The sequence below is a fragment of the Watersipora subatra genome, chromosome 5 (assembly GCF_963576615.1).
Source record: "Watersipora subatra chromosome 5, tzWatSuba1.1, whole genome shotgun sequence".
In the NCBI taxonomy this organism is placed as follows: domain Eukaryota; kingdom Metazoa; phylum Bryozoa; class Gymnolaemata; order Cheilostomatida; family Watersiporidae; genus Watersipora; species Watersipora subatra.
The window spans coordinates 55,819,095-55,831,676 of NC_088712.1; positions in this window are offsets into that span (position 1 = coordinate 55,819,095).

Consider the following 12,582-nt stretch of genomic DNA (forward strand, 5'->3'; position numbering starts at 1 on the left):
CATTGGAATACAAATGGTATTGGTGTCATGTTAGCTGGTGCACTATACAAGGATAAAATTACTTATTACAAAGTGTAAAAAGCATTCTACTCTGAACCAAAAAGGTAAACAGGCAGTCGTCGTAACACACTCTAAAGACTTCTCCACTTTGCTAGGGTAAAAAAAGTCTGGAAAAAGGGCACATTGCAGGCTTCTAAATAATGTGGGATAGGGGTTGCTCCTCGCGTGAGACACATTCATTTAATGGCGAGGGCTGGCAATAGATACGCGTGACACAGTATTAAATTATGCATTAAATGAGACAGTCGGGGTGGTCGAATGATTTCCTATGTAGTTTATTTACTAGGATAATAGAGAAGTGTATCATAGTGTTATTCAATTTTATTGCTATGACCAAAACGAATGATTTTGTTTCAAAGCTGTGCCATCAGCATTCCAACAGAACTAAAATATACCGAATCTATGTGTTAAGTCGTTTGAGCCAAATAACTATCTAAGGATATATATTAACCTGAAAAATTCAAAGTTCACTGACATGTATTCATATCCATACATTAAATATGCATTGTTTGTTTTATATATTCAGAGAATTCCTTTCTGGCTATTCCTTATGCCATGTATATTTTTGAAATATACATGGCAAATATATATTTGCCCACATGTTAGCTCTAATTAATGACCTTGTCTAGTGAGACTCATGTTTTGTCATCTGCAGTCATACAATTGTCAAGTGTTGTATAGTCAGCGTGTGCTACAACATACTATGTTAACCAGCTACAACTATATTAATGAAAAACTAAACATTTACAAACTGCAGAGATCTAAAATATATTCATGGTTTGCTACATATAGAAGTATCACCAGTCAAGAAACTTTGAAGTTAGCAAAGATGCAAGCTTGCTTTGTGAAAACACCGAATGTAACTGGTCAGCTATTTTCAAGTAATACTAAATTTGACACATGAACTAGAACATAAACAACAAGTATGTAAAACCAACTTTTGTCACTCCCACTGAGATATAGATCAAAATACTTCTGCAGTTCCAAGGATGCTAGAGTTGGTGCTGAGAAGATAACACAGAGCTCACCACAGATATAACTCAGAATAAGCCATATAATTATGCAAAGGCTCTTCTATGCTATAGCAATGGTGGCCGTCTAGTGTGGATTCCACCCCTAGCATTCAGTTATGAATGACGGCGCGGCTGCTTGGCCCCCACACTGTCTAGCTGGTGAAGAAAGGTTTGTGGTCTCTCAGATAGGAGCACTAAACGAAGTATGCTATTTAAATGGCTTCTTGTAGTACTAACACTTGAAAATGCAGAATACGATGACAAAAGCCAGGCTGTTAATAGAGCCAAAGCCTCTGACAAAGGGTGCTGACTGGTAGAGTTACTAATCAAACATACCATCTAAGTGGTAAGTCTCATCCTTATATACTGTGTAGGTAGCTTTTTGCTAAGCTTATTTGATTAGCGTTCACGGAAAGTTGATTAATTAGGGTAGTGACAACCAATCATAGCAAAACATTCTGAAAGAACCAAAGCTTAGTAAAAAGACTGAGAAAGGAATTTGAAGACTTCAATCTCAATCACAGTTTTACAAATCTAACAGGCCAAGTTAACACCAAACTGAACCCATTTAAGACAGCATCAGGGGCAACTCTTGTTTACTATGATGCCCTCGCCAAGTTTTGGCAATTAGATTCCTTGATTGTATAAAAAGTATTCATGTATTTAAAGATGAACTCGCACAAAATTTAAGTAGACTATGAGAAAGTTTTGATATTTATTTATCATTGTCAGGATGTTTTACCATTCTGTCAATTCTTTCACATTAAAAATGCTGTGATAAAATCCATGTGAAATGTCATCTCTAGCTGCTATTGTTGCTATAGTTGATATCAGCTATTGTGCTCAAGTTGCAGCGCTAGTCATCTTTAGTATATCGATTTCTTTACAATTGCATTTGCCATTTCGTGATTTTTTTCAATCTGTGGGTTTCATACACTATCATATTTTGTCGATCTTTTCTTGACACATTCTGGCAAACAAATATTTTCAAATGCCAAAAATATTCACAAATGATAGAAAAATATCAATACCTTTAGATAAAATCTGCTAAAGTTTGATAAAAGTTCATTTTTATCAACAAAGATGTGTTTAATAGTTTTTATGCCAACCAATAAAATGCACCAAACTTGTAGGTGTTACCACTTATAAACAAAAGGGTCGGTCATCAATTACTTCTGTTGTTACCTAGTATGCTGGATTAAGCAACTAACAGACCTCAGGCCAGACAAAAAGATAGTGGTGAAATACACAAGTCTTTTGATAACTAAAATTATTAACATAAAAGTTAACTGTTCAACTTGCTCATCACAGTCAACTTTCATTCCATATAATTCTAATGCTAATAATGTCCGATTAAGTTCTCAAGGTTTAACATACAGCATACAATATATTCGTTTTAAAAGCAGCAGATAACATTACAGATTGAGGTTTGAAAAGTATTAACAAAATTTACCAAATACAAATAAATCAACATTTTCATGGTGTGAAAATGGCCAGGAAGATTGCAGTCAGCAAAAATGTTAACCTGACACATCTGGCATGATTTATAATTACTATAGTGTCTTTCATCAGTTTTAAGCTTAGTAGTAAAATTATAGTTGTCTGGACAAAATTTTTATTTAGCAAAGCAGGTCATAAATTAATAGGTTTTTAAGAGCGTACTTGTGGGAATAGCAAAACTATGCAGATAAATATTTCATTCTTTGATTTTTGTGATGGAAGGAACTTTTGCTAGAGTGCTCCACAACTATGGATAACTATAACATGGTGACTAGATAGATGGAAGTACAACATGGTTGCTAAAAATGTGCCTTGGTCTCACATTGACTGATTGTCGGCAGTAATATAGGAACCCATAGATTTGGTTTACAAAAAAGACTTCATTATCACAATTCGAGGATTGCAATTTCTAGCGTTATATCCGCAACAGTTTTGTGTTGCTATCACAAAAAATCATCGCTAAAACATAAAATAAGATTATTATATTGCCATAAATAAATGTTATTCATAATAGCGTCAGTTGAGCTTAAAGAGACATGATGCTTAGAAAGGTTTTTACAGGCATTGTTAAGTCTATGGTAACGTCAATAAATGACCCATCTTTAATTATACATGTAACTCAAGAAAGTTTTGAATAGTCACTAAACAAGGAAGATACATAACTTTTTGGCTGTTGCAGCCCGAGGGTTGGAACAAGTACCTGTCAAGGACATGTTAGAAAACGCCAAAGCATACAATATACATGCTAATCATGCCTGAAAGTGTTTGCTACTGGATTGACAACATATATTGGTCACCCGAAGTATCCTGGATATGAGCATGAAACTAGGTTTATATTTGTAAAGCTTCAACACATACTATTTATACTTTTTAATAAGCCAACTTAGGTACATTAGGGTGTGATTTAAATTCATAATTTGCTATCGTTTTGCAAAATTAGAAACACTGAACAAGCCCTTACAATAAAATAACAATTCACAGTGTTCCAAACAGCCATGTGATAATGAATACGTGCACGCGTTGCAATGCATGGATGTGTAGTTTCAGATTCCTAGCTTTTAGCTAACATAAGAAAGCCAGATATTATAAGCAAAGATCTTCTAGCAAAGATGAAAGTTAAAGGATGAACCTGTCATATTGATATTAACAAAATACTCTGTTCTTCATTTAAGTTTTTAGTCATGATGCGTTTGTAAGGCCTTACTCATAAAATGTGTAGCAGTATTCACATTATTTGTTCAACATATTTAAAAGTCAAACACAACACACATAGCAAAAATGACAAGATACTTTAAGGCAATAATGACACACATGCACCTATGTGTCTTCATGTCCACATGTATGATAAGATTAATGAAACTAAGTTTATACTTGAATAAATTCAACACATATATCTAAGCTTACTAACAGACCAACCAAGGCACAACAGGTTGTAATTAAACTCTATATCTTTTCATGTTTTTTTTTGGAAAATCAAAGCCACTGTTCGAGTCTTGACAATGAAATATCAATTCGCAATGCTCAAAGGCAGGCATGGGATAATAGACATGTTCATGTGTTGCAATGCATAGATGTGTAGTGTCACATTACTTGCTTTTTAGCTAACATGAAAAAGCCAGATATAGTTTTCTAGCAAAAATGACAGCTAAAAGATGATTGTGTTATATTGGTATTAAAAAATTTTTCCTTGTTTTTAAAAAAATCTTTCAGTCATGCTGTGTATCAAGGGCCTTATCTAAAAAATGTGTCGCAATATCTGCATTGCCCGTTCAACAGATTTACAAAGTCAAAATACAACCCACATGGTAAAAAGGACAAGATACTGTTAAGCAACACAGACACACGTACCCTCATAGGCCATGCATGTACACCGATTCCTCAATATTATGTACATTTCATATATATTATCGAAAAGAATGGGGACTGATTTACCATATCAGCCAAAAAAGATAATTAAGTTAGACATAACTTTCTTTAAAAGCTAATAGCTTAAGGATAAATATGTTATTCTGCTAATTACAAAAGTATATTATTTTTTAAACAAACCTTCTATTCATGTTGTGTATATAAAGTTCAATGGAGTAAATGTATGGTGGTTAAGTTCTGTACAATAAATTGTGAATTTCACAACGCAATATAAACAATGACACAAATCGGATCTTGCTAGTTAGGATATGCATATAATAACACATCTACAAGGGTTGGAACCACTTTATCATGTGAATCACTTACAAACTGATAAATTTATGAAAAATTAAACTAAACTACAGTCTGAGCAGTTGCTACATTTAGAAGCACAACTAAAACAGGAGAAAAAAAAGCAGAAGGTGAAATAAGTTTTGACAGATTTTGAAAGAGCAGCTGTATGAATCGCATAAAACTGAAAGTTGTAGTAAATTGTCTAATTTGAATGATAAAATTTTTTTAGAGGGCTGACACCTCATAAAAAACTGTAAAGTTTAATCAGTCTATGGGTGTTCATTAATGTATTTGTAAACTACATATACAGTTAAGATGTGGATAGATATGCAGACAAAATGTTGTAAGGACTCTGCATACATTGTAAAGAAGACCATGCTCGACAGTTCTGTGCCATGTATGAAATCATCATGAGTAATCAGTGTATGGAGAATCACCCCTAAAAGCAATAAGAAGCCCTAGTGCTGTACTGGTAGCGGGTTACCTATGATTCTAACCTTTTGAGATTTGCATGCAAGGGAATCTTCTCTGGTAACGCTTTTAGCGTCTAACTAAGATTTCTCAGAGACTAAGCACTTAGCTCAACACAAATGGACAAACACTGATCTTTTGATGCAAAAATTATAACTCATTGTTTTACAAAGGACAAAAATATTTAGTCCCATCATTAAATTTACATGGAGATGCCAATTTTATTATAAAAAACAAACTAATAATTCTCACAAGTCCAGAAGTAAGTGATCACTGTACTGTAGAATCTAATCCCACTTGATCTTGACTTATTATTACTTTAACAGTATTGATGATACTTAGTAAAATATCTTTATTAGTCTCACCATCACAATCAATATAACAGCACAAAGAAGAATGAGCAGTTAAACTTAAAGGAATAGATGAGTGAACACTTCTTTGATTTGTCTTTGCACATTCTGACTTCTACAACCAAAGCTGTGAAACAGAATTAGCCAATCGAGACTCCTTATCTTTACTGCACTGCAGACAACACTAGAAGGAGGCTGAGGATAACAACTCAAGTATATTTTTGTAACCTTGTTTGTGAGACTGGTAGTTCAAGGACTGCCATAAAACTTACCATTTCTTCTGCCACAAAAGAACCAACTGTAACCAACATTATATAATTGGTTTCAGACAACTGTGATTCTCCAAAAAAAAAGAGTTGTTTGCCCGGTGACAGTGGTATAACAACTACTCACAGAAACGTTGATCTACATACTGATATTATATGGTAACGACTTTTGTTTATGTTTGAATACAAATTAATATACATTTTATTACATAAACAATATTATTTTAATATGTAATTATGTTAATGATTTAAATAATCTAAGTAATTAGTTAAATTAAACATCCTCATTTTGAAAAACAAATAGCTTTAAATTTATTTTATGAAAATAAAGCTCTATAATTATGCTCTATAACCTGACACTTATGCATCCTAGAAAAATAAAAGAAATCTACAAACACTGTAAATTTAATGATTAATAGTAATAATGTTAATATGCATTCTTACAAAATTACTTGAAAATATTGCGCATTCTATTTGTTCGAACTTTTGAGTTTTTAATAATCATTTCCACCATCATTATGCTCCCTCATTCCAGTTTCAACTTTTTGCAGTGCACACACGTGCAAAGGTGCACAAGACAGCTTTGCCTTGATTTAGGCCCATTGGTTCCCTCAGCAGTGAGATTTTTAACACTCGCATAAAACTACTTGCATAATATCAAGCTGTGCAACAGTACTGATATCACACCTTATTTAGTATTCCTCCATGTAAAAAAAAGAAAAGTTCCATTGGCCAGTTGCGTTGCTGCTTCTATGTAAATATCGGCTACATAATTGGCACAATGTACATGTTCTTTGATGTTTACGATGGGGCTGTTGCTTATTGTATTGGTGAGTGCCTGCTCCCAAAAAGGAATGTGTAAACTCAATGAATGTGCAAAGTGTTTCTCTCATTCCTCTAACATTATGGCTATGATAGGAAATTTGGACGACAGGGCAAAAAACTAACAAAGATTAAGAATTATTTGTATAAATGAACTATTTGTATTAAGGATTTCTCATGACGCCGGCTCATATTGAGCTGCCTGGTAAAGATCACTGTAGCGAAAAAATTTTTAGCTGATCTTCAATATACTTTTCTGGTGATTATCTAGTCGGTGGTCTTTCACACTATAGTGTGAGGTTTACCAGTGATTATCATGGTAGTGAATGTAATAATAGTATATAGATTAGTGTAATTATATGATTGGTCTGTATTGATTTATCACAATGTAGAGATGTAGATATTTTAGTTGAGCATAAATTTAGGTGATCCAAGAAAATCTTTAATAGAAAATTCCTATACATTATTTAGTTCAATGCAACCGCATCCACTATCAGTATCTAAATTTATCTCAGAACTTGATGTCTTGGAGTACAATGGATCTCTGATTACTAGAAAGCATTATTGGTAGCTTTTGCCTAAACCAATTGTTAGCCAATCATACTTTACAAGAAGTCATGCTTATTGCTCCAAACTATCGTTTAAATAAAAAAAAACTGTGTTCATGGCTCTATGTAGCATTAAAATTTGGCCTTGGGTAAAATAGATGTATCCTACACCTAAAAATAAAGTTTATAAGATCATTGACAAAGAAACCAGAAATAATCTTTCAGCATAAGCATTACAATCAATCTAAGTATTCAAAAAATATTTATTAGCATTTTTCGAGCAAAAACCGAGTTAACATAAAATTGTCATAATAAAGTTCAACTCATGCTGCTTATAAGAATCATAAATGAACAGCCAACGTATTCCACACAGAATATACATAGAAATTTTCAGGTAACTGTCTGGTATTTTGAATTGACTTCTTGTTTGCGTTTGTGATTTGAAGCAGCTCTTGTTGTTGCTGTAGAATTACACTAACCAGGAGATTAGACAAAGGCTTTTCATGGTCATATCTAGCTGCATCATTTAAAGGCGTGACTACATATCTGTCTTCCAATTTCAGTGCACTGTTTCTCTGTTAAAGTAAAAGACTCCTCGGAAGAAGTATAATTGTATCAACGATTACTTTATAAACAGCTTTTCAAACAACAGCTCTATAACAGCCCCATGCTGACTGGTCGATATAGAACAGCTCTAAAACAGATAATATAGGTTAACTTCAAGCAATGTCAACAATAGAGATAAAGTACCTGTACAGACTGCTTGATATTAATATATCTTTCTATAGTGTTAAGAACCTGTAACGCAAACGAAATAATACACCTAAGGATGCTAGTGAAAAACTGTTAGAGCACAAACCTGGTAGCAAAAATATCGTAGCGCAAACATGCAGTTCAGCCTCAGATTTTGTAACAATCAAACCACACACTGTTTTACCAGGATGGGAAATAAATGTTATCACAAATGTGCCACATGCACTTACCTTCAAACATTACACAACATCACCTCGACAGAAAATTTAAAACACAAGAGGTGAGACTTGAGTAAAGTTACAGATTTAATCAAAAATTAATTTTGTTTACTTATTAATTTAATGTGGAAAACACATCATATAAAACATAGGAGTATTGGGAGTTGAAACAAAAAAGTAAGATATAACTAAAAACAAGGTAAAAAATAACAAAACTATTAAACTATGTTAGATTACTGTTTATCTATTAAATAGGCATTTTACAGTAAGTTGCAACATGTACGTCAAGCACTACCTCGAATTCTGAACTACATACTGCCAAGCAAACATTTCAATAATTTGTCTCCAATGTAAATTAACGATAAAAACTGAGATATTTTAATTAAGAATTTGACATGGTTTATACAGCTTAGTTGATTTAATGCAATGTGTAAATAACTGTGTAACAAGTTAAATGACATATATAAAGTATTTCTATGAAATTCACTCTAACACAACATGTTTTGCAACTTTCGGTCCGACATCACCAAATACGTTAGGAATGATTGTACAGCAAATACAAACTAAACAGGGGTTTTCTTGATACCATCAGAAGCAGCTGGCTCATTTCTCACCAATCTGGACAAGACCACTATATCTTGGTCATGAAAAAAATGATGTGTGGCTGTATTGCATTGATAATTGGTCTTTCGGTGATCCTGCTATGAAAAGTATCTCATATATTCTGATACCCTATGCCCTCATAGTCTTTAATAGAAATGCAAGCAAGATTATCCCCATAACGACAAAGAGGTTTTTAAGCTATCTATGAACAAGTCTTTACAGGATAATCCTTTTCTGGCACAACCTATTCAACTTAGTAACAAGGTAGTGGGCTTGTTTTATTTTTTCATTCAACTTAGTAACCAGGGAATGGCATCAATAACAGTTGAACATTTGATTGGATGATAGATTGACTTCAAAAGCGCGTGAGCACATTATTGGATGTAAGACTAACATTAATAACTGTTAAACTATTAATTGGATGAAATACTAAGCTCAATAACAGTTAAACACCTGATTAGATGAGGGACTAACTTTGATAGCTTGTTCTCTATAGCTAGCAGCGCTTCATGCTGTCACAGTGTACACTTTTATTTGTGATTTCTTGAAAATATCCGGTTTATTATTACTTTTTCTTTGCATGCATCCGGTTTTTTGTGAAATTTTTCTCAGCGGCCCTTGCGATAAACTATTCACTCTACAAGAAATTACCAGCGAATACAGAACAAATCTAGTTAAGAAAGTAAAATACTGTAACACAAGTAAAAACAGCTCTAGACGTTGACCTGTAACATTCATAACAATCCAAAACATTTTACAACTAACTTTTTAATCAGCAAACCAGTCTCTCATGAACAATTGCTACTACAGACGAGGATTGTTCACAGTGAGATAAACGTCGATAGATGTCTGCTAAATGCAATGAACACGGATACACCAATAGATGTAGCATGAATAATTGTACGCTATGAGTCATGATTATGGATAAGTCAACAGCTGCGATGAGAATGGATCTAGGCTACGAGCAATGAACATTGATACATCAATAGATGTAATGTAAATGAATGTAGGTTATAAACAATGAGCATATATATGTCAATAGATGCAATGCCGATAGATATAGGCTATGAGGAATGACCATATATTAGTAAATAGATGTAATATCAATAGATGAAAATTGTAACTATTATGTTAGAAGTGACATTCCCTGAAGAAGGTATTCCCTGATGTATGTGTAGTATTAGGTTCATCATTACGACTGGTTCCTTCCTAGTTCGCAGGACTTTAAATGATCGAACAAGCTTTAATTAAAATTAAAGGCCATGAAACGTGGTTATTTATGAGTCAGTAAATTTCTATCTAAATATGATATGCAGATATTTTGTTCATTTACGTACATATATAAGTAGTTTTTTACTAAATTTCTGAGAAGCGAACCACATAAAAGCTAGTTATTACTTTAACATAATGGTATTGCTTGCCCTATTTTAGGATATACACATAGGTGCTATCTACTACATGCCAATTCAGCATTATGCAGACCACACGGTAATTCAATTTAACCTTTGTTGCATACACTAAACATGTTTGATATAACAAATCAAGTATTGGGTTACCATAACTTGAAACATTAATATACATATGGATATCTCTTTAAACAGTTTTTGCTAAAGTATTGTCACATGCCTATCTATTGTCTCCTAACTTTACCCAATATTCTGTGCCATGTACCAAAGTTATGGTATAAACTTCCGGTTTTTCTTACCATTTTGCTGGGTTCGCAATCAAAATTGAACACTCGCTGTACCCATTTATGTACCCATCTCAACATCTAATTGTAACCAATCATGTACCCATTTAATCAATTCACTTTACCAATTTGTGTACCCATTTGGACACCTCATTGCACCCAATTATGTAACCACAATCCAATGAACCTGAAAGACCAGTTGTATCATGTTTATCCATTTCTCAAAAAGCAACAACTCTTTGTTTTTCAAGGCAGCTGCAAAAAAAGGCACCTTTCTAGCAATCCTCAACACCATTTCTTTGTTTGCTAGCAATTTCTTTTATCTCACCTCTTCAACAAGCTATCTCTGTTTGCTTGTTAATGCTTAAAGAAAGCCTTTAGACCTCCAGTCTTATAGTGCATCTCAGACTCGGCAGAAAATACCACAACATTAAGATCATATGATAACCTGAGCTATTTGCTCACACTGTCTTTGACTTTTGATTAGAGGGTGTTGCTGCAGCAAATATTGGCAAAAAGATTTGTAGAGTGGCAGCTGATTATTTAATTAATAGCACAATTACAAAGGCTGCAGTTTCATTCTGATGCATTTGTTGCCAGTCCTGTATGCAGCTTCCTGTTCAGAATAGTCTTGCAATTCTTAAGTTTACCGTAAGTTGTAAGCCTGGTATTATGTTACCATTATGTATGGAGAATTGTGAGAAAAAAGCCAAACAAAAACATAGAGGGTTGAGCTCTAGTTTTTGACTAGCTCCCACAAATTTTGGAAAATAGAATTTAACCCTTTTACAGATTAATTGATGCTAATGTCGCTAATATTTTGTAGTCTTCTTAAAAGGAGCGACATTAATGCCTCAGCCTCTGTATTTTGCTAAACTGTTTTCATATACGTCCAAGAATCAGACAAAGTTACCAAAGGCAAAAATTTGAGCAAAAAGAAATTAACTGGGTACAGTTAATAATTACAGTCAAACACAGATTACCCAAACTTCATTTGATCGAGCAAAATTGTTCGAGTTACCAGAGTGCTCAAGTTATTAAATCGTGGTCACCAAAAATGTATATATCAGTAGATGCGTGTAAATAAACAAACTATATATAAATTTAAATCACATTGTTTGTTGCAAGTTAAAGGAACTCTCCTATGAAGTTTTGAAAATTTTGTCGGAAAATATAAATATTTTTCTATCACATTAGATTTTTTTGTTGTTTCAGGCGGTGTGACTGCCTGAAAGTTTTAAGATTAAATTTGCAAAACTTCATTGCAAATAAAACTTACAGAAAAAAGACTTCTTCTGAGCGCTTTATCCAAAATCGATTTTGTCGATTTTAAGTTTATCTGAAGGTTTCCATACTTTCCTTTGCTTTCATTGGCCCTCGGAAAGCAGATATTTGGTAAAACTTGACCTTTTCCAAACCCGGAAAAAATTCATTAGCCAAAATATTTTGAGAAATGACGATAATATTGGCGCCTAAGAACTACTAACAGTTGATGTTTATCTCTATAACTTGGATTGAAGTGATATTCTAAAAGTGATAACAACCGTCTTGGTAGCCATTGGGCAAAAAACAGTTTGAGTTAATGATGCTAAGTTCATGTTACCTAAAACAATTCATCATTGAGTGGGAGTAGACTGAATCAATCTATTCGAGTTAACAATGTGTTCGAGCTATCCGTGGGCAAGTTATCAGTGTTTGTCTGTATTTCGATGTTGTACCTTTCAAAGTTTAAAAAAAAACATATAGCTTTAGGAGTTGAAAACTTGGTCTTTTGTATGCCATAGAAATCATGGCTCGTATGTCATATGGGCTCCTGGAAAGCATTTGCATCATGCATCAAAACGCCATAAAGTCTTCAGTTAAAATTGTGAACCATGTTTTTGAAAATTCTAAAAACAAGGAATCAGATTTAGATCTTGGTATATCAAATCATAATGCAGTTTTGATGATTTGACTATTGATCTTCTCAGGTACCTGATCAGTGAAACCATGGCAAACGTTACAGAAATAATATATGATTGTTCTTAAATTCATTCTTGGACACACATCTAGTAACTGACTTCACTTTATGATGGGTTTGTACAGATCA